The 21,937-nt window shown below is 39.2% G+C and overlaps 1 protein-coding gene across 2 annotated transcripts in view; it reads right to left on the reverse strand.

Moving 5' to 3' along the window:
• Nucleotides 1–21,937, reverse strand: part of TENM2 (teneurin transmembrane protein 2) — a 737,821-nt gene that overhangs the window by 542,658 nt on the left and 173,226 nt on the right. For both annotated transcript variants that reach the window (XM_036391814.2, XM_036391811.2), the window contains one exon: nt 15,051–15,156. The gene's annotated coding sequence lies outside the window, so the exon portion shown is untranslated. The remainder of the gene's footprint in view (nt 1–15,050; nt 15,157–21,937) is intronic.

A 21,937-nucleotide genomic window follows, 5' to 3' on the forward strand; every position in this document is an offset into this window, starting at 1 on the left:
ATCTCATGTGAGATAATTTCCTACATATTTAACTTCATCTCTTCTGCTAATCCTTTTATATTCTGGTGGTTTCATTTTTCTTGTAAGCTCCTTGCCTTAATTTGAAGGCTGTGTTTTGGTCTTTCTGCAATTATACTCATAATGTTGAAAATTGCATGGAGATAGCTGGTGCTTTTTCCAGGTGATATATTAACTCCTGGATGAAGGCTTGCATATCACTCCATTCAAAAAAGCATTCACAATGCTCACTTCAGTAATTTGCCAAAATACATGTTTGCATAAAGCTATTTCACTCTGATAAATTGTACACATTGCTTTTTGAAGTCTCCTTAGACACTTGCTTTTGTTGAACTTATCAATACAGCAATTCTCATTTAGAGCTTAATTTAAAATTATACTTCTTTTAATGTCAATGTTTCTCACTATGTTTTTTTTCCTCTGCAAAACTAATTAAATGAATGTTTATTATGACTTTCTTTTCCAAATGATTCATCTTTCTCAGTTATGGATTAAGACTGCAGTTACCCTTCCCAAGAAATGAATCTTCCCAGTGCTATCAAGAATCATTTGATCTTCACAAATATTATACATTTTCCTCAACTTTTAAGCAAACATTTTTCATGAAGAATCTCTATAAAAAGAAACAAACCAAACTGTCTCAAAACCCTAGTTCTAACATTCTGTCTTCAACACACACTGTAAGGTTTCTATTAAGAAAGCCATCAGAAAATTTTACTCCAGTATAGCCAGAGCCCCCATGACTGGCAGAGAAAAATTGAAAATGGAACTCTCTCAATTGTGATGTCTGTAATTCCTGGTTTTGGTAACTCTTTCCAAATCAACAATTAATGTTGAGAAGCAAGGGAAGGCAGGGGAATTTCAGAGGAATTATGCAATGAGGCACTGCTCCCTGGGCCCCCTTCCTACACAGCCACAGTCATGCAGAAGGGAAATTAAAAAACAGCCACTTGAAAACACAGGCATCAAAGTCCACTCCTGAATTTAAAAAACCCAAACCCGCAGGAACTGAAGCATGGCATGCACACAATACAAAGACAGAAATTCCAAAAGTGTTTGTTATCACTGTGCCAGTTTGATGGGATATCATTCCTGTATCCACATGGATACTGGAGCTTATTCAGAGAGTAAATCCAAGCAAAACAAAGCACTCATCACATCAAGGACCACTGGTCTCTGGCAAATTTTTTGACAAAAAATGTCACAGTCAAAGGAAAGAAGAAAATTTTAAGTGCACACCAAGAGCTACAGTTTAAGGCCCTTTCCTTGTTTTGCAATAATTTGCTGACTCCTGAGGAGCAAACACAGGCTTGTTCCACAAAAGCAGCTCGTCCATGCCAGCAGCTCATGGCTGAAGAAGCTGCAAAGCCACCACAGTGAAAAGCTCAGACCAGAAGAGCTGCTACCAGCTTTAGGCTGTGTCACAGAGAACAGAGAAACTGCACTGAAAACTACAACTGACAGAAATCACTCCGGCACATCAAATAATTAAAAATGCACTATAACCCCAACAGAAATAACTACAGAGTGAATGCCAAAATCCTTGCAGGATCCTATGCAAGTCTTTGAGGGCAGGTCTTCAGTAAGTTACCTGCAGAGTTTTAAACATCTAGCAGTGTTATTAATCTTAAGGTAATATAAACAAATTCAGTAATTTACTAATTTTTAGTGGCAAATAAGATCCTGGTTCACTTGGCAACCAATATTTGTGAGTCAGCTTACCCTCCTGTTAGCAAGAGGTGACAGGAAGATGTTTGGTGTTGGTGACGATGGATGAATACAGCAGGAGACACCATGCAGGAGCCCAAGGCCAAACACCACCATGCATTCACTGCATTTTTGTGCTCTGCAGCAGCAATGCTCAGGCCAGCAACTCTTAATACTGCTCTTCATGCAGCTGTTATCAGTGACAAATAGATATCATCAGTTTCTATCATAATTTCCTTCAAAGAACATAACCTGAGTGTAAGGAACTGCTGCAAGAGGGAATCAAGTGACACTCAAAGCCTTGGGACAGCACATTAACACAGAATCACCAGGAAAAATAAGAATAAAATAGGACCAGAAAAAATAAGACTAAAAATATTGGTTGCTATCACTTTAACCAGCTGCTACAAAACACTAACACAGTGTTCATAAAGCTGCTTTAGTATTCATCATTTCAGGGTTTTAGAAATGTACTTTAAAAATTTATGCAGGACATTTTATTCCTGAAGTGCATCCATTTTTCTGTCTGTAATACCACCTTATGAATAAACCCAAATGAACAGGCACATTTCCTTTCTCTTTGTGAGACAATTAGAATGCTTAAATGCAATGTTAAACTGGAGAAAATTCCAGCATTTTCTACACACTTTGAACACTGGGATTGGAGTAGCACTCATTTTTGCCTTCCAATTATTAGGCTTCCTTGAAACTAATTAAACTCAAATATTGTTTATCTCTAATCAATTTCAATATAATGGGAAATAATTTGATACTTTATTCCTTCATCCAAGGGCAAATATACAGCAGAGTCTGCAAGAGACTACCTCAGAGACTGGATATGGAATTATCTACAGTTACACTACAACCTCACCAAATTTTATCAGGTCCATACACATTTTCACTTAATTTTCCCCACTATTTATATTAATTTTTCATGAAGACTCAACATAGTCATTTAAAGTGAGATATTGCTAGAAAATTTAGTAAAAAGCAAGATGTGCAAACTACAAAAAACCTGAACACTATATATAATTTTAAATCACGCATTGCTAATTTCTCAACAGAAGCTATTAATTCTTTGAGCAGTGGAAGTGATGAAATGCAGTTGATCAGATATAAAAGGTATTTATCTGTGTTTGATTAACTCAATTTAGTGCCCTCCCAAACTGCATTCACCAATGGACACTTTTCTAGAGCTGAGGCATTTTGAAAACTTTTTTCTCTCTTCTGAGAGGTCCTCATCATACAAGCATTTAAAATTCTCTGCCATCTTGCAGGGAATTAGTTATCTCTGAGATCTTTCAGCCTTTCATCTAAGTCAGCAGACGTGGTGAAAAAGTTCAAAATCTAGGTTGAAGAGATGCAGAAAGCACCAATTCATAAACCTTGCTATCTCATACACAGAAGCTAAAAATGCCTCAAGCCCAACTTTGCAGTCCTAATCTCTGGCAGTCCCCCTGTTTCCCAAACTCATATAAAACAATGTTATTCAGGGTATTTAAACTGTGAAATATAATAGGGGGAAGCGTAATTGCAATTTAATCATTGGTGCACTAACAAGCTGAAGCAAAAAGAATGGATTGATGTTCAATAGCAACATTTAAAAAATAATGACTTCTTTTTTTTAATTGGTATTTCATTAGTTGTGCCATATAAAATTATGTAATAAAATATTAAATGATATATAATTCAAACCCATAATTTAAAGCTCTACTACATAGTTTCTTCTACAACAGCTATTAATTTTCAGACAGCTCCCATAAAGATTTACTGCATTAAATCACACGAGGAAAGAGTGAGCAATCCTGATTTACACTAAAACAGAGGAAAATGCAACAACCCTGACATTTACCTAAGTACCCAAGTTATCCTCACGTACTTGGGCTCATCTCTCATTTCAGTGATGAAGCTGTTCAGACAAAAACAGCTCCTATATGTCACATACAGGTCAGTCTGCTGCTTGCCCAGTGAGCTTTCTGTCCCATCTTTCTGCTGTGCCATGCTCACATGGATTTTATAATGTATTATCATTGTGCTAGCTCAGAAACATGGAGCTGAAGGGACAGGAATAATAATGCCCTCCAAATTAATGTGAAAATATCTCCACAATTATTACATTATTATTTATTCAGGCAGTCACACTCCATTCAATTTAAGTTACCTGCAGAAACATGCTGGCTGGAAGGAGAAAGGAAGGAGAACCTGGAACACTGCACCATGTCCAGGGAATAGCAGTGGTCCAATTCACCCAGTTCTATAAAAACATGCTTTGTATGCTTAGAGAGCTGCTAATTCATAAAATAACATTTTTAAAGTAATTTCTACTTTGTTACATATGATAAAAAATAAACACCTTCCTATCTATGTTTCTTCCTGACACAACTGGGAAAATATTTGTACTTAGGGTGAAGGAGGCAGACCTGCAACGTCTTTTCCAATTGTAGCATTGTGTATTTTTGTTTCCATGAGATGCAAAAGTTTAGCAATAAATTTCTGTTTAGCCAAATACATTTATTTTTAACAGACCCCAATTTTTTTTAAATTTATAACCAACTCCACACATATATGTGTACATATATGTACATACCTATACCTGCCTTATCTAATGTCTACCTTTAAATTAAATGTATTTTACTTATATGTAATAAAAAAAGGTTGATATCGAGTGTCTGACAATAAAAAAAGACACAAGACACTATCTACAGATGCTGATAGACAGCAAATCAAAATAATTCAAGCAACCAAATGCACTTTGTGGAAGTGGCTTATTTCACTGTGTAGGCTAAACGCCTTTTGAGGAAGGATTACATTTTGTTTGGCAATTCATTTTATTGACAAAGCATATTTCATCAGATATTGCTTCACATTTTGTAGACAAATGCATGTTGTCAAATTTCCTATTTCCTTTGGTGGATGAAAAGCATTTTTCCACAGATTCTACACTTCTCTAGAGAGCACAATGAATCCCACACAACAGCAGGTTCTATGAAAGTGCTTATATTACAAGTTTATTTAAAATAGTAATATTTTTTAAGAGTATACCTGAAATATATAACAAAAAATGGTCTTCAGTGTTGACATGTGCCTGATTAGGGTCTGTCACCATAATTAATAATCACTACAGTAAAATCGAAATATTAAAAATCAGTACCTAATTTTGGGTTCTGAAATTCTAATGTATGCAATCTTTTTACTGAAAATTTTCCCTCAACTTAGAGTAACTATGAAGTCTTGGGAGTGGTTGATGCCAAACATGTGAAGACAATTACTCTTCATTGCTTTCTTTCTGATACATTTTCCTTTATTCCAGGAGTACAGTGTCACCACACTCTACAGTGTCAACAGAACCAATCCAAGGCAATTAATTCAGATTGTTCCTTAAAATGAGACCAAGAACAAACAAACTAACCAGAACAGTCCTCTCCCAGCCCCTGACAAACAACACATAAGAGGCCTGTCAGGAATATTGATTCAACAAATTACCTTCACATGGTTTTCATGCACAAAAACCCTCAACAGATATTGTGACTATTCAGTCCAGTTAAAGGGCATATTTAACCCCTATATTCTCACATATAATTCAAAATATTGATTTACATGTCTCATTCTCATTAGCATTAAACTGAGTGGAATTCATTCTTTCAATATCAAAGAACTATTCTTCATGACAAGACTATCTTTAAAAATAACTTGTGATAAGAGCTGCAGAATTATCAGCTATTTTACCTTAAGGGGTGATTTACCAGGAAGGTTAAAAAGGCCCCCATTTGCTATGGGAGCATTTGAAGAGTTGTGTCCATGAAACTGTGTAGGAATTGAGAGCACTTTCTTATTAGCCAAGGTTATTTTTTTGGTCCACTTTAAAGATGAAAGAATTCATAATTTTCTTCTAAATCCTCTCTTATTCCAGTAAGCAAATCTATGGCAGTTAGAGACAACTTACATATGAAACAAACACAGAGGACAAAAGAAAATCTGCAATTTCCTCTAAAATGTCCTGTAGGAATGATCCACATTTATTCAAAAAGATCACCAATATGTAAGCAATGATTTACCAAAACCCAGGAAACACCAAGACAACTGGTGCCAAGGGAAACATTTGAAATGGCTGCATGGTCAGCTAGAGAGACACCAGGGAAGTGAAATTTCTGCTCTTATCACAAAGCAGCTTAGTCCTTTTCCACTTGGTAGTCACCAGGCACTGCTGCAGAACAGGGTGTCTCCACAGAGCCACACTCATGGCTATTATTGCCTCAAGTGGGGGCAAAGGGCTGCCTCACTGCTTAGCTGCAGCTATCAACAAACAATTTGCACCATCAGAACTTGATTTTGGTGCATCAGGATTTGCACCATTTGCTCCCCAGAAAAGGCCTCCTACTCCAAGAATTCAGCTGGGAGAGAGCCAGCATGAACCAAAGGCTGGCGTGGAATGCATGACCGAAGAGTTCATACACCTGTTTGAATTTCACTTACACAAGGTGACCCTGGCAGTAACATTTCATTTAGCTTTTCTTATTTCATAGTGCCAACATTTTTTTCACCTCCAACAAACTGAGTAGACTCACCACTGAGTAGGAATAGACCTAACTTACTTTATGCAAGGCCTGCCCACAGACCAGCAGATACCCATTGCAGGCTGCCTCCCTGCCTGCCCACCAAGGCTTTGTTCTTTTCCTACACTCTTTCCTGCAATACACATTCCTGCCATTTTTGGAGCACTGTCCCTGGCCACAACTGATGAAAGCTTTCCCTTCTGAGATCCTCCCACAAGATCCCTTTACTCCTCACCCATATACAGAGGTTCCAGTGGGGTGAACAGAGAACAGTGCCCACATTCCCTGAAATCAGCCCTGCCCAAACCATGCTGCTCTGCCTCCTGCAGCACTCTCACCCCTGAGGAGCTGTGCCCACCTCCAGCCCACAGCAGACACCAAGACTCTGCACTTACTGAGCAACCAGGGATGGTTTCACATTTGTATTTTTGATTACTCTGCACATCCAACTGGAATGCAGATGGTTCCAGCCCTGCCTTAGCAGAACCTAAGGGGCAGCATGGCCTGCTCCCCTGAACTGAGGGGAGCAGCATTTGGGCAGCTGCCCATGTGTCTGATGTGCTGGCCAGGTGAAAGGATTATACACAGCCAGGCTTTGCTGCTCACTGCTCCTCCCAGCTCATCAGCTCTGCCATGGAGGAAGCTCTCAGTCTTCCTGGCCCTCACATGCTCCAGATGGTTCTTTGGTAAAGCTTTTCAAAACCACTTTTGCCACCGACACGTGGTTAAAGGAGTCCCAGTCAGAATTATTATTATTTTCAGGGTTGGAGGGAGACAAAGAAAAAGGAAAACATCAGGGGGAGTACAAGTGTGATTAAAGGTTGTGGCACAACACTAATCTTCTTCACCTGTTTCTTCTCTGAGCTTTGCTGGTTTTTGAAGTAAATTCAAGTCAAAGGCTTTGTTTTCTTTTTCCTGCTGTGGATGTGCATGCTGCAGGAGAATGTGCTTGTAAAAAACGAGCAGCCAGTTCAGCCCCAGTTGAGATTAAGGTTTCCCAATTTCACTCATCTGAGCAGCTGTTTTTTCCCCTCAACACTGCTACTAAATCTCCATGAGATGAACTAAACAGATGAACACTATCAGGAATGAAGGTTTGCTTTTTGCACTGGTTTTCAAGCACAAATGTGGGTCCATGCACATGCAGTTACCTTAAATGACACTCAGGACTAGGGGAGCAGCAAAGTCCTTCTCTCCAAACTTCAGAGGTGCCTCTGTTTCTCTTGGCTGACAGAGACCAGTCCATATCCTGATTCTGCATTCCTACCTCATTTCTCTCTATATCTCAACTACATGTGCCAGTTTCTTGTGAATTAGGAAGGCACTTGTGCCCATACAGATGAAAATCAGAGTAAACCCTTTTGAAACCCAAGTAAAAGCTTAAAATTGTACAATAAAAGTCCAGAGAAAAAGAGACAGAAATTTGAAAAAGAGCATCACTGTAAAACAAAGTCCACATTTAAAATTAATTATACCATTTCATATTGTAAATTGACATACAAAAATATATATTTGTAAGGCCATGCATATTTAGTTCTTTGTCTTCAAGGCAAACTCTTCACTGACTTGCTTTGAAGTCAAAAATTAATAAAACATTAGGTGCACATTGATACTATGTATCTCCTCAATAAACCAGAAATATTCAAGCTTACTCTTGTCTTTATCACACAACTGCACTATAAGAGCAGATAGATTTTAGCTCACCTAACCAGCACAGGTTAACTAGATAGCTATATTTCAATTAAAGAAAAAAGCCAATTGTTGCATGTCTTATTATCATCCTAAAACATCTTGGCAATAATTAATAGCTACCCAATTCATAGAAATTGCTTTCCTTATTTTTGAAGCTGCTACTTTCTTTGAATGTAATGACTAAGAGAAAGGAAACATCTGTTTCTGTTGCTAAGGAGATCGACAAAAAAAAATAGAGATAAGAAAAATATTTAGAATACTTTTTAAAAAGAAAAATTCCTTCCCCTTGGGTTCAGCTACATGCTTTATAATCAGTGGCACAGCCAGCTATCACATAACAAAACACCAGTGTGTTTCTCTTTTTGCATTGTGACTGCTCAACTGCCAGATATTGTGCATATTTATTCAGGGAACAACACAGCACAACAAATGAAGATGCCTAGACACATTCACCAGCATCTCTGTGTCTTGAGTAGCTGCAGATGCTCATTCTCCAAAGTGGCTATCTGCATAATAAGCTGGATTTCTGCTAAAGTGAGGGAAACTTCAACTGGCCGTGAAATGTGCCATGTGACAGTTATGACAAAGCTAATATTAAAAAAATAAGAAGATGCAGTCTTGTAAAGCAAAAGAACAAAAAAATCTCTCTACCAGTAGGCAGATTGTTCACAAGGCTGTAATTAACCTGGTGCTGTACAACCACAGAGCAGATTGCCAGGGGGTATAAAAAGCTGGGTCAGTAAGGATCTGCATGAAGCAAAGCTGCTTCTGCTGCACGTGCTCAAAAAGGAAGGTTAGACCCATCTGCAGTAAAAGAAGTGGGCAGGTGCAAGGTAAAAATCAAATAAAAATCCAGTTATATTGAGTTTATGATTCTAAATTAATTTGATGAAACTCACCCTTAGGTACATTTTGGTTTTCTGTAGTAGATGATGTAAGACAATAGTAACCATTCTGTTTTCCCATTTCAAGTCACTGTAAAGGTGCCAACATTGTGAGATGTATTTATGTAAATGCAAACTTGTGGAAGGCCCAGTGACACCGAGAGTAAATAATGGCTTGAAGACAATTAGCAAAGCACATCCTTCCTGCTTCAAGTTCAAAGGCAGAGTAAGAGTGCAGAACAAGAACTGTTTGTGTTATGGGTCATTTTGGCTGCCAGCCCCTGAGCAATGGCACAGGGCTCTCCACACATGGCTCCAGTGTGTGGCTGGCACCCTTAGAGGGTCCCTGCTGTGCAAAACTGAGCTACCCCTGCAAGGTGCCCTGCTCACCTGCCTCTCCCTTCCTGCATCAGCACAGCCATCTCCAGAGTGACACCTGGGCTGCCTCTCCCTTCCTGCATCAGCACAGCCATCTCCAGAGTGACACCTGGGCTGCCTCTCCCTGCCTGCATCAGCACAGCCATCTCCAGAGTGACACCTGAGCTGTTCCTCAGGCTCACTGTCCCTGATTCACGTCCCAGCTTCTGCACCAAGGACGGGCAGCTCTCAGTAATGATGGGGTGATGCTTCCCATGCAACAAAGTCAGGGAACACTGAATATCTTGATTCTCACTGGGATGGCAGTTTAGTTTTTGTCTACTTCTGTTTTCTTTCTATCACACCTGATTTTTGAAGATCCTATCCAAGCAGATACAGGTCGCTCAGTAGAAGTTAACTTGTGATTTAATTTCAGGCTGTTCACAATCAGACTGTATTTTGTAACTGTATTCTTTATTTTATAAAAATATATATTTTATATTATTATTTCAACTAGTTCTAGAAACAAAAACAGTGCAATAAAAAGCAAAGGAAAAACCTGAAAGATGACAACTATTTACCAATATTCCTTTCATGTTTTGTATTTTCATATTTGTATCTTCTCATAAAGATTTCTTTTTTTTCTTTTTTGTTAAATACACAAAAATAACCTGTTCATGAAGGCAAAGGCATCAGCCTGGTCTGGAATGAATGGAACTGAAATGCAGCTTTATCCACTCATTGCTCATATGTGTGCTCTATTCCACCAAAAACATTTATCAGACACCTACACAGCCACAGCACCTCAAACTCCAGTCACGAAGTAATTACAGACAGAGGGCTTCTTCCAGGACAGATGCTGACTGAGAACCTTTCCCTTTCTCAAGGAAATAGGATCTTTCACAAGGAAGCTATTTCACTCTGAAATACTTCAGCCCAGGATTCATCATCAAACAGGAAGGGCTACATCCTTCTCAAACGCACAGAACTTCTTTTGAAACCCCACCAAGTTTCCAGGAAGACTTCACACTCAGTTGCACAAAAAATCTAGAATTGTCAGTGCTGAGTTGTCAGTACAGGAAGGAAGACATAAAACCAGAAATAAAGGGCAGATTACTGCACCACAGACAGGATTTTACATTTTCCTTCATGCAAGCTACCCCTATTCAGTGCTTGTAGCAGGTTACACAGACTATTTATATTTTAGAGAACAATCTGTCATGAGCTGTAACTGTTTTCTTTGGGCTCTCCAAGGATAGCCCCAGAATGCACAGAATGTCATTTCTGAATTTCTAGGCAAGACCTGTCCCCTTCAGTCTCACTTGAAGAAGCATTCAGATAATTATCCCAACATTTCCCTCAATCTGCCACTCCAGGCCAGCCTGAATACCTACAGCATTTTCACCCACGAGTTGTTTTTTTTTTAACTATAACATATATTAAAACTTGCACTTAGAAAAATCAAAGGTCAAAACTCAAATATTTTTTCACACAGAGCCTTTTTCACACAGAGGTTCATATCCCACTCAAGTTTATGAAAAATAAATGAATTATACAATGTCCTTTCTCACACAAAATCTCATATCCCACTGAGGTATTGGAAGAATACATGAATTATACAATGTCATGGCACAGAATGCACATTATTGTTAATAAAACTTCTACCTGACTCAAAGAGAATTCTCACAAAATAGCAATATTATCAGCATCTATTTATCAACTCCAACTTTGTATGCTACATAGTAGTGAGTCAAAAAAAACCCAAACAAAACAAACAACAGAACTTCAAACATCCAGTTATCTTTTCCAGTACATTCTTACTTGACCTTTAGTGATAATTTGGTATTTTCATATAGTTGGTTTTTCTCACTACATCCTTCTCAGTCTGAACACTCATATCTAGAGTCCACTAAAATATTTTAGGATACAGTAATTTATTTTTTAATTATCCTAGGCTTACTGTTCTGCTTGAATTATTCCCATCTTCCATACATCTGACAGAGGCCTGAATTTATCCAAAGTAATATTCAATTTCTCATCTACTCATGCAGTACCTGAGAAATGGCAGTGCTTCATCTCCTTCATATCAAATGCTGGGTCTTGAAGAATGCTGCCAAATAAATTTCTCTCCCAAAAAATAGGCTTGCAGTGCTAAGGCCAATGTGTGGGCATATGTCCTGATTAATTTAAAACCACTTGTAGAATTGGTTAGCCCCATTAATACCTCACTGAACTTCATAACAAAGACAAAAATGAAAAAAAAAAGGTATTTGGTGATATGGCATAATTTACAAAAGCATGGGCAACACCTTAATCCTACTTCTGTAATTATCACATTACAATGACCTATTTTAATTGCATATATGCCCCTGCTCTTTCACCAGGCTTAATTATTGCTGGTAATTCCAGGAGATCATTCATTTTTTCTGTATTTAATTTTAAAAAATTAAAAAAAAAATTCTGATACATTGATTCTTATTTGGAATATGGTATGGGGCGAGGAATGGGAGGTCAACGCTGTAGCAATGCTGATTTATCGGTCAGTTTATAATTTAGAGTAATTTACCCTAAGTTTGATGCTTACACAGGATGGTAACCTGCCTTTGCTGCCAAGAGTTACCCAGGAGAAAAATCAGTAGCAGAATTTGCATTGGTTTTGTGGCTCCATTTGTGAGTGCTAATACTTATCAAGCTCTGATTGGGAGTTTGTTGCCTAAGAAATAAAAGATACAAATACTTAAGAACACATTATTTGTTAACTTCTGTTCCCTTTCAAAATCATTGCAAACTAATAAACCCAACATGGTGGGGGCATCCAAGTCTGACAGTAAAACAAGGGCTTCTTCAGCAATTTGCTCAAGCAGTTTTGACTATTTATACCAATGGGACTTTGCAGAAGGTTTTCAAACCACACAGAAAATGCCTTTTTTTTTCAGAGTGGCAGCACTAAAGATGCCAAAAAATTTGCATCCTCTGGACCTGGAACTAAGAGGAGCACAGAAGTTGGCACTGATGAAGAGGCTGTTTTCTTCCACCTCCCTCAGAAGACACAAATTTCCTGTCAACATGGATAAAGCTAAGAAATTGAGTCCTCCCTTGAGGGTAAGTCCAGAAGGGTTTTGTTCAAGAAGCTGAACTTTTTCCTCTAAGGTAGTTACTTTCTAAAGGCTTTGATCCACCACGATGGGATGATAGAAACCTTTGTTGAAAAGAAATCTAATTAAGAAAAAAAGAACCTAACAAATATTCTGAAATATTCTTCACAGCCATGGCCTCTGAAGAACACAGAGGATGCTGGAGAAGGGCACAGTGGAGGGAAACGAGTCTCAGCAGTGGTTTGGGAGCTGACAGTGAGTGTTTGACAGATGCATGAAGAACATACGGCAGAAACAGGCAGTGCTGAAGGGCTGGGCAAACCATACAAAGGGGAAATAACTGGGAAGTTACCAGCACTTCCTCATCACACCAGGAATGCACAGGAACCGAAAGTTTAGGAATGAAGTAAAGAACAGACAGTAGCTACAGCAGGCTGAAAACAAGAGATGCCACCAGCACATGGGACAGAACCCAGGGCAAATTCCCAACCCAAACCTGCAGCTAAGGAAGACTCCCACTAAAGACAGAACATCTCCCAAAACCCTAAAGCCCCAGAATGAAACCCCAAATCAGCTGCTGTACCATGCTGCAGGGGATCTTGTGGTGCTCTTGTTCTTGCCCTGTCCTGGGGCTCAGTGAGGAGCCCTCTCTCAGCTGGAGGAGCTGCTGGAGGTCCTAAAAAGCAAATATTTCACTGCCAGGGAAGGAAAGCTCTGCTCCTCACACACAGCACAGAGCTCCTTGTCCCAGCCTGTGTCTCAACTCAAATTAAACCCCGAGCAAACTCCCCCAAACATATGATGGGAGCAAGAAGAAAAGTTTTTCTTCAGTATCTGAAAATCCTTCCTGGCCTCAGTATTTTCCAGAGCAATGAAAATAAGTAATGCACAGGATTTAGCCACCATTCTGAAAGTTTAAGCAGGCATATTGTCAACCTCAATTACTGCAGGGAATTATCAATTTGGTTTTATGTTCAGCTTTGTTACTGACTTACTGTCTGACCCTGGGAGATCATTTGGTGTTATTTTAAAAAACAGACAGCAAAAAACAAACAAACCAAGACTACAGCAGGGGATTTGGAGATTGAGCTATCAGGTGTTTTGAAATTCTCACCAAGGACCTACCTCTGCAACCTTTCCCTGACAAACTGCTGTTGAGATACAGAGCAAAAGTGAGAGCTTCTGGAACCAGTATCTTTTATCACTTAATGCTTGTTCTCCTGGAATTTGCTGTGGGAAGTACTTGTCAATCTGTTCTTTAACTGCTTAAAGATGGGCTATGAAGATCCCTTAAATACAGGAACATAGACACAGAGCATATACAAACAACTTATGCAGAGACTAGATAGATATTTATAATAGTCAAAACAGATTGCAGGAATCCCCTATTTCATATTTCTAACTATACAGATCTGGTAGAAAACTGTCATGAAATTTAGACCTGTAAAATAATAAATTTTAAAACCACCACAATCTCACCAGATTTTCGCAGTATAAAGGATTTCTTATACTGAAGTAGCTCGTTCTTCTCATTTTAACCTTCTTACACTACATAAAATTTGAAAACTTAAAGATCAGACCCTTGGAGTAATTTACAAGTATGGAGCATGGATTTTAATGGCCAAAAAACTGAAAAAGTACAGCCCTGGAATCAGAAATTAGCCTTCCACTAGAAAATATGTAATGACAACCAAATGACCCATTGCAAACAATGCAGAAGAATTTGTTGAGTTTTTTCAAAGTGAATTCAAGAATTCCTTCAGCATTTGGTGCTTGCCAGATCTAAACCCCACTGTTTTGCCATGCTTTTCAAGACAAGTGAAACAATTTAAAATATTATATTAAACTAACTCCAAATGAGAGATTTAGAAAAGGCACAATCTGGAAAAAGCTTCCCATGAAATACTGCCACTGAATTAAATTACTCAAGTAAGAATTCTCAGGTGTCTCACTGAAAATTATTCTCAGTAAAATTAAAATCCATAAGAGAAGATGGATTTTTTTTTTTTGGAACACAAGTAGGGATTGGTATTGGTTTTTTTCCTGATGGGAATCCATCAACCAAAGGTTATGTTCCCTTTACTTTTCAGCTACTCTTAAGCAGGACAGCCCCTTTCCAGTGCTGGACACCCTGGGATAAGTGTGGTACTTGATATAATTACCTGAATTCCCAGAGCATGTGTACAACAGTAATTAAATTGTAGGGTGTCTTGTGAGCATTCTGACCAGCAGTTAGAGACACCATGAAAGAACAGATAATGGGAAGGGTCTTCTCTTTGTCTTTTCTCTGCACAGCATATATTGTCTATACACAGATATAGAACTGTATGCAGCCAGTCATACAGACTGAACAATTTTTGTTGTGTTCAGAATCTGAACAAAAGGTTCATTCCAGTGAAGAAAAAAATATTTTGATGCCAGGAGCATTAAATTCCCAACACCCTCATTTGATCCTGAATTGGTCAGGATGAGCAATGCCCATAAATGAACACGCAGGTAGACAGGAAAAAGGCAGATTTCTTTTAGTGGGGCCTTCTGAAGTAATTCACTTGGGCTGGAAAAGACTGAAGTAGATTCTTTAAAGCAAAGTGCTGAGAAAAATTGCTTTCCTCTACAAAAACACTTTCCTGCAGAGATCTTCCCAGGCACTTTTGAAGCACAGATGGAACCACTTTGGCCAACAATACATAAACACATCTGCGAGCAAACAGCACACAAAACTCAGGCTGTGAGTACTCACTGACCAGGCAGTTGGCAGTGCTCAGGCTGGCAGTCCTTAGGGGTCGTGTCTTTAGCTCATCAGGTGAGAGGGAATTCTTACTGTGGCAGGCAGTGAAAACCAAGCTGGATCTGTCAGAAAGAAATAAGAATAACTTTCAGAAAAAACAAACAAACAACCAAACCCAAACCTGTAAAAGCCAGACAATAAGCAAAGGCTTTAACATTAGATTTTATTTAATGGTATTTATCTTTTAGAGCTTTGAAACACAAAAAGGACCCCACAATCTAACCACACCAGATGTAAGAAATAAACCTTGTAAATGCCTCTTTTCATTTGTCTCCTATTTTCCCTTCTCCCCACCCCAAATGCAGACACTCAAGCACAGAGATTGCTCAGTAATTTAATTTTTACACTACTAAACTAGTAAATAAGAAAGAACCACATCTTCCCTACTCAGTTCAAAAGAACAAAAAGACACAAAACTTAAGCAGCATTTTTCAAAACTTGAGCATTGCGACACTTTTTCCATTGGGCATTTTTAATACAAGAAAGTTTTTAATTTAAAATAGCCTTAGATGTCACCACTTCACAGACCACTTGTTGCTTTCTCTGTCAATTTATTATTTTCTTTCTCAGTATGCAATACCTTCTGATACCTGTTGATTCCCACATTTTGTTCAGAATTTCTATTACCCACAAAAGTATTTTTGGAAAAACAAGTGTTACCTAACATATCCATTGCCTCAGCCATTTCCACCTGGTCAATGAAACAATCCAGGCAGAGCCAAAACCAGATAGAAGATGACTTTGAAAGAAACACATGTTTCACCTTGCTTTATGAAACTGAGCAATAAGAAGTAAGGGCGAAGAATTTCATTCTGCCAAAGAAATTCAAATAACTGATGGCAGCCTACACAAAAAATACAAAATCCTCACAGGCTGAGGGGGGAACAACATTTTAACTATCAATATTAGAGCCAAATATTTCATCATAAGTATGTACAAAAACCTATAAAGACAAGCTAATGCTTTCCACTGTAATGCATGAAACTTTCAAGCTACTTTCTTTTAACAGTGAGAGCATTTAACACTGCTTTATCCATGTCTTTCACTGAATTTAAATTAATGGTACTTATTTTTGGTTAAAAAAGAAGATTGATGTACTAGCACTGCTTAACTGCTGAAGTTTATCTCCCTGGAAATGAAAAGGAATAATTGTATTTCAGGCCAACAGCTTTCCATAAAGCATCAATTTTTTTTTTTTTAAATAAGATAAAGAATTGGATACACACTGTACATTAGGATCATGTAAAATCGTTATGGCCAGAATCCTGGCATAAGACTTTCTAAGAATATGAATCAAGGTGAAGAAAAAACCCCAGTGCTTTTAATGAGCAAATGTGAAAGCTGAAATGCAGATAACCTCACTAATTAGGGTTTGGGATGCAGTCTTTACTTTCATAATCTCCTTATTTTCACTATTATGCTTACTTTCTATTGTGCAATCCTATCAACCTATGCTTAAGTGGAAATTACACTTTTAATACTTCCCTCCTGCTTTGGTAATTCTGTGCCATTTACAGTATTTGCTAATAACTGTTAATTCTTTATACCTTCCCTGTTTGCTTATCACTATTTCAGGAGCTGCTGGATTTGGAGCAGCAAGTTCCATAAGAAGAGTGTTGGGTTACAGAGATACAGACACTGATAGGCTACCAAGAAAAAGGATAATTAATATGTGAGACCTAAAATCTACCTAATAAGAAAACATGTTTAAACCTCAGCAAAGCCCACCTCACCCAGGCTTCTCAAACTGACCCCAGGGAGCTGCTGGCTGTCTGAAGGACACTTGGTGACCATGCTGAGAAGGTTTTTGGCTTTGGAGCCCATGGTGCCCTGCTCAGGGCTCTGCTGGGCACAGTCCCTGCTCCACCGGAGGGGACAGGTCCATCCCAGGCACTGCCAGCCTGTCACCCCCCTGGGCCACCGTGCTGCTGGAGTCACCTCCTCCCATGGAGCAAGGAGTAAAGAGACAAGATCACGCAAAAATTACTTGAAAAACCAGGCTGAAGTAAGTACAGAGCATTTCAAAGTCACAGGAGATGTAAAAGCATATGACACTGTAAAAAAGTGCAGCAGAGCTACAATTTCAGCTCTCAATTTTTCCTTTGTCCTCTTTATATGTGGAAGGTCCAAAGAAAGATGAAACTTGCTAGCTGTAACAGAATTAGAACAAACAAAGCCCAAACAAGCCAAACGAAAAAAACCCCATCATAAATCCAAAAATTAGTTAACAAAAATCAAAACAGGTTTCACGTTTCATTACAGAGTTGTCAATAAAGTACTTGTTACCAAGACTGACTAAAAATACAGTCTGACAAGTTGTAATATTTTTTTGCTTTGCAATAGCTTTCTGTAAGAGAGCAAGGGAGAAGTGTTTGTAAACATTGACCAATATTTACAAACAAGCCAAACCAAGCAAGAAAAGCATCAAAGCCAAAGGGAATGAAGTTTTTCCTTTCAGACATCTCAGAATAATACCAGATTCTTTAAAAATAATTTTAGCAGGTACTACATAAGCAGCATAAAAATGGAGTGCAGTGTTTCTCAGAAGAGAAGTCACAGTGCAGCAGAGTTTGCCCATTTCCATAATGCCTCTCCACATCATGAGCACTAAAACCTCCAGGGCTGCCCATCTGCACCAATGCCACCCTCAGGTTCCTGCTGCCATAGAAACCTCAGCAGCAGGGTACAGAGCACCAGGATGCAGAGGGTTAAATAAATGGAAGGCAGAGTTGCAAATTACTTGGAGTGCCACTGGAAGAACTGATATAAAAACCCATAAATTTAGTATGTGCTGCAAGATCTGGTCCTTTAGAGTAATCTGCCAGGACTGCTGAGATGCTATCTACGAGCAGTCAGACACTTAAAAACTTTGAGAGAGGATTTGGCACACTTGATGCTGTTGCATGTCTTGCCCTTGGTAATGATTAATTAATGAGTCGTGTTTCTTAGATGAAGGTTATAGATTACACACACAGTAATGATAGAAGTGAAATATCACAGCTGCAAGCATCTAAAAGCCAGGGAACAGCAAAATCTACATAACACAGACAATTTGTCCTGCTTGGTACATACTCCACGTTTTATTAGTAGTATTTTTAATTTTAATTTCTTTTTTTTTTTCCTTAGTCAATAGATCATTTAGCACAAGGCATTCAGAGCTTCACTAAATCAATTTCCTGCTCATTTTTGACACTGCTGGCCCCAGGCCAGGCAGCATCCCTGACTCACCCTGTGGCTGCTCAGCCCCAACCCCTCCATGCTCACCGCTCCCCAGAGGACACCACCCTGCTTTAATTGGCTGAGATCTTGGCACAAGAAGATGGAAGAAGTGTCTGTGAACACCACGTGCCCATTTTCCTTGCATTTGGCATTACACAGCACTTGGCATGCAGCAGGTCTGGATGCCTTCAGCTGTAAGCTCACAGTGATAAGCATTTCTACACACCCAGTAAATAAGGGACAAGTACACATTTACTGGCCATGCCAATGCAGAAATCTGTAATCTGTCCCCATGCAGGCAGCTGTGGGACACAGCAATGGCAGTTCCCCTCTCTCCTGCAGGCTGCAGCCACAGGAACACAGCAGCAGCAGTCCCCAGCTTTGTGTTCACCCTCTCCTCACACCTAGCTGTGCAACACCTGGCACCTCTGAGCCAGCACACATGATGGGTCACCCTGTGAGCCTGACTGGCCACCTCACCAAACCAGTCCTGTTTCTTTTGTCTCCTCCTGCCCCAGCTTTGGTCAGCACCAGTTCCCCACTCTGGCTCGGTGCATTGCCATGTGAGGCAGTGCCAGCACACGGGGCAGCAGTGGGGACACACAGCAATGTCCTCCTCAGCCGATGGCACAGCTCTAGGGCAAGAGAGCACAAACCATGTGCATGATATTGTATCCTCCTCCTCAAAGCCTGTGTGATGGAGTTCACCTCAGCAGGAGGAAAGCCCAAACCAAACCCACAGCACTGATCTCACAAACACCACCCTGTGTGGCTTCCCAAGACTGATTTCTTCTGAGACTGCACCTGATCAAAAGCACTGCACCAATGGTTCTGAAGAAAAGATACCATCATGCAACTTCACCCAAAGGCCAGGACAAATTCAAATTAAAGACCTGTGTTTTGGCTATTAAGTCCTTGATTTTTCTCACTGCTCCATCCTCACACACCCCTCTTTTTCTTTGGCAACTTGATCAACTGCCTTGCAATGTAGCCAGTGTTCCAATAAAGACAGAGACAAGCTTGCAGAGAGATGACTTGGAAGAAAAACTGGTGCACAGTATTAAAAACCAAATCTTGTACTTTCATATCAACTCCCTTTGTATGCACACTGCATACTTTATATTCAATGTATAGGGTTATCACCCTGCAGAAACTTATTTAAACTAATTATTTATAAAATTCTGAATATACCAACAAATCAGGGAATATCTAGAATTTCTACTCAGTTGACATTTAATACAAATGCCAATTACTTAAAGTGATATTGATCATAACATAGCACCCTTGACAAATAGGAGTAAAACTTTCAAAATATGTTTTTCCTCATCTTGACATCAATACATATAATGGAAATGGTTTATGAGCTCTAGGCCAAACTTGAAAGAAAAAAAATATTTTGTCTTCCTATTAGCCAGCAAAAGATATAAGAGAGTGTGGTAGATTAGTAAATGGAAATTAACTGAATTCTGGGTAATGAAAAATAATAATAATAAAGCTTTTAACAGCCTTGAAATTGTAAACATAAGTTTTTTCAATATATTACAGCTGTAGAACAAAAAGAAAGATTAAATTACAAAAAGGAAGACACTATCAATTTCTCAAATACGTATCATAACATACATATTTCCAAATGTCTACCTTAAAAACAGCATCATTTTTTCTAATGAATATTAGTAATACTTGAAGACAACACTTTCTATTTTCAAGAGAAATTCTGGAGAAGGTCAGCAAGAATGGGAATGACAGCAACAGGAAAAAAAATCATGGGAAACATCTAATAGCATTGCTTTCAAGAGGCAGAGAGCAAAAATCAGCTGAATCACAGCAGAATAAAACCCTCAATACACCACTGAAGTAACTTTGTAATATCTTCGGAGACATAGCAACCTTAATCCAAATAAAAAGAAAAGCAGTAAAACCAAAACATACACCAGTCTGACACGTCTACTGAAATATGTATCCCTAGGACCAGCAGGAGAGAATGCAGAAGCTGAAGGGAAGCACCATGGTCATCCAAACATGAAGAAGACCTTGATTTCACATAGAAATTAAAGATGCTGAAGTGGAATAACAGTAAAAGTTGGTGTTTAACAAGCAGCAGGTGTAGGAAGAAGCCATTGCACCAACAAATCAGGACAGCTGACACTAACAAAGCCAAACTGTGCTCAGTGAAAAACTGCATCCTGCACCACCACTGCTGGGTGGTTCATCCATGGCCTGTATCTAGTTAAAAACCAGAGCTTTGCATAGATCACAGCCCCTGGATAACAAACTTCAACGACTCTGTCCTGCTCAAGGGTATCACGAGTTCCTAAAACTGCAAGAGGAAGAACCTGGAAGGAAAAGGCACAAAGAATTCTAGAAGAGAAATGACTAAACTACATCTTTTCCTATGTATTTAAATATATATATATATACATATATCTGAAAAGGACGGGTTTTTTTTCTTCCCAGAACAGGTATAGTGTGTATTTACCATCTACAAATAATAGCTCTTGTTTACTAACAAACAAAGGACTGGAAAAGCATCATGTAAACACGAAACATCCATCAATAATTTGGAGAGTAAAGAAGAGGCCAACAATGAAGAATTCATTCATTTCTCAAGAGGAAAAAAAAAGGTGTTGGAAGGAGGGAGGAAAATGTCTGAGTGAGATGCATGAGAAGCACCAGTCAGGAGAGCAGCACAAAACATCCTGGGCCGTGCCCACCACACCTGGTCATGGCTGGTGACCCAGTGAGGCCCCAGGCCACTCTCTCTTGATACTGAGTTTTGGTTTAGATTTTCTTTTTAAGTAGCTCAGCTAACCAAAAGATTAATCAATGTCTCAGCAGAGTACAGACCACAGTATAAACTTCAGCAATTACCGATTCAAAGAAATGATAGAAACAAACAGCCAAGTAGATAATAACCAGAAGAAATTAATCAGGAGCTCCACTTGTAAGCCTGAAAATAAATATAACTGTATTTACCATTACTTCACTCTGAGAGTTTCCAATAAAGGAGGATAAAATAAAACAGAGAAAACAATAAAACTTTCACTGTAAGTGCCAGAGTATCGTGAACTTCCAGAACTACTGCAAAGGCTCAACGATGGGCATCATGGTAACCAGAACCAAACAGCAAGAGACAGTCACTTGGGTGAAAATGGGAACATCAGGAGAGGGAACAGACAAGGGGGATGGTCTCATTAGGCCAAACACAGCTCACCAGAGGATGGCAGGAACTGGGGCTGCCAGAAAGTGAAGGGAGTATCAGCAGGGCAGGGAGAAGAACTGACCTGTCAGTCCTTTAGTGCTGCTGGGAGCAACACCCGGGGTGGATCTGCAGCCTTGAATCACAAAACACCCAGCAAGTCCTGCTCTTCCCTTCCTTACCTTGCACCAGACACCACGGTGGAAGCACCTGAGGCAGCTTCAAGCATTGGGAACCGTTCTCCAGGGAGGATAAAGGGAACTCTGCACCCATTCACAGCACCATCTCCAGACACCACTAGAGTACAAGTGTAATTGGGGCTGGAGATAGCAAAGCTCAACATTCCACTAAATTAAGAACTATTCCAACAGTATTTTATGAAAAATCAATAGTACTGCAATTCCAACCACGGTCTGTGGATAAGCATT

Source organism: Molothrus ater, chromosome 15 (genome assembly GCF_012460135.2).
Source record: "Molothrus ater isolate BHLD 08-10-18 breed brown headed cowbird chromosome 15, BPBGC_Mater_1.1, whole genome shotgun sequence".
Lineage (NCBI taxonomy): Eukaryota > Metazoa > Chordata > Aves > Passeriformes > Icteridae > Molothrus > Molothrus ater.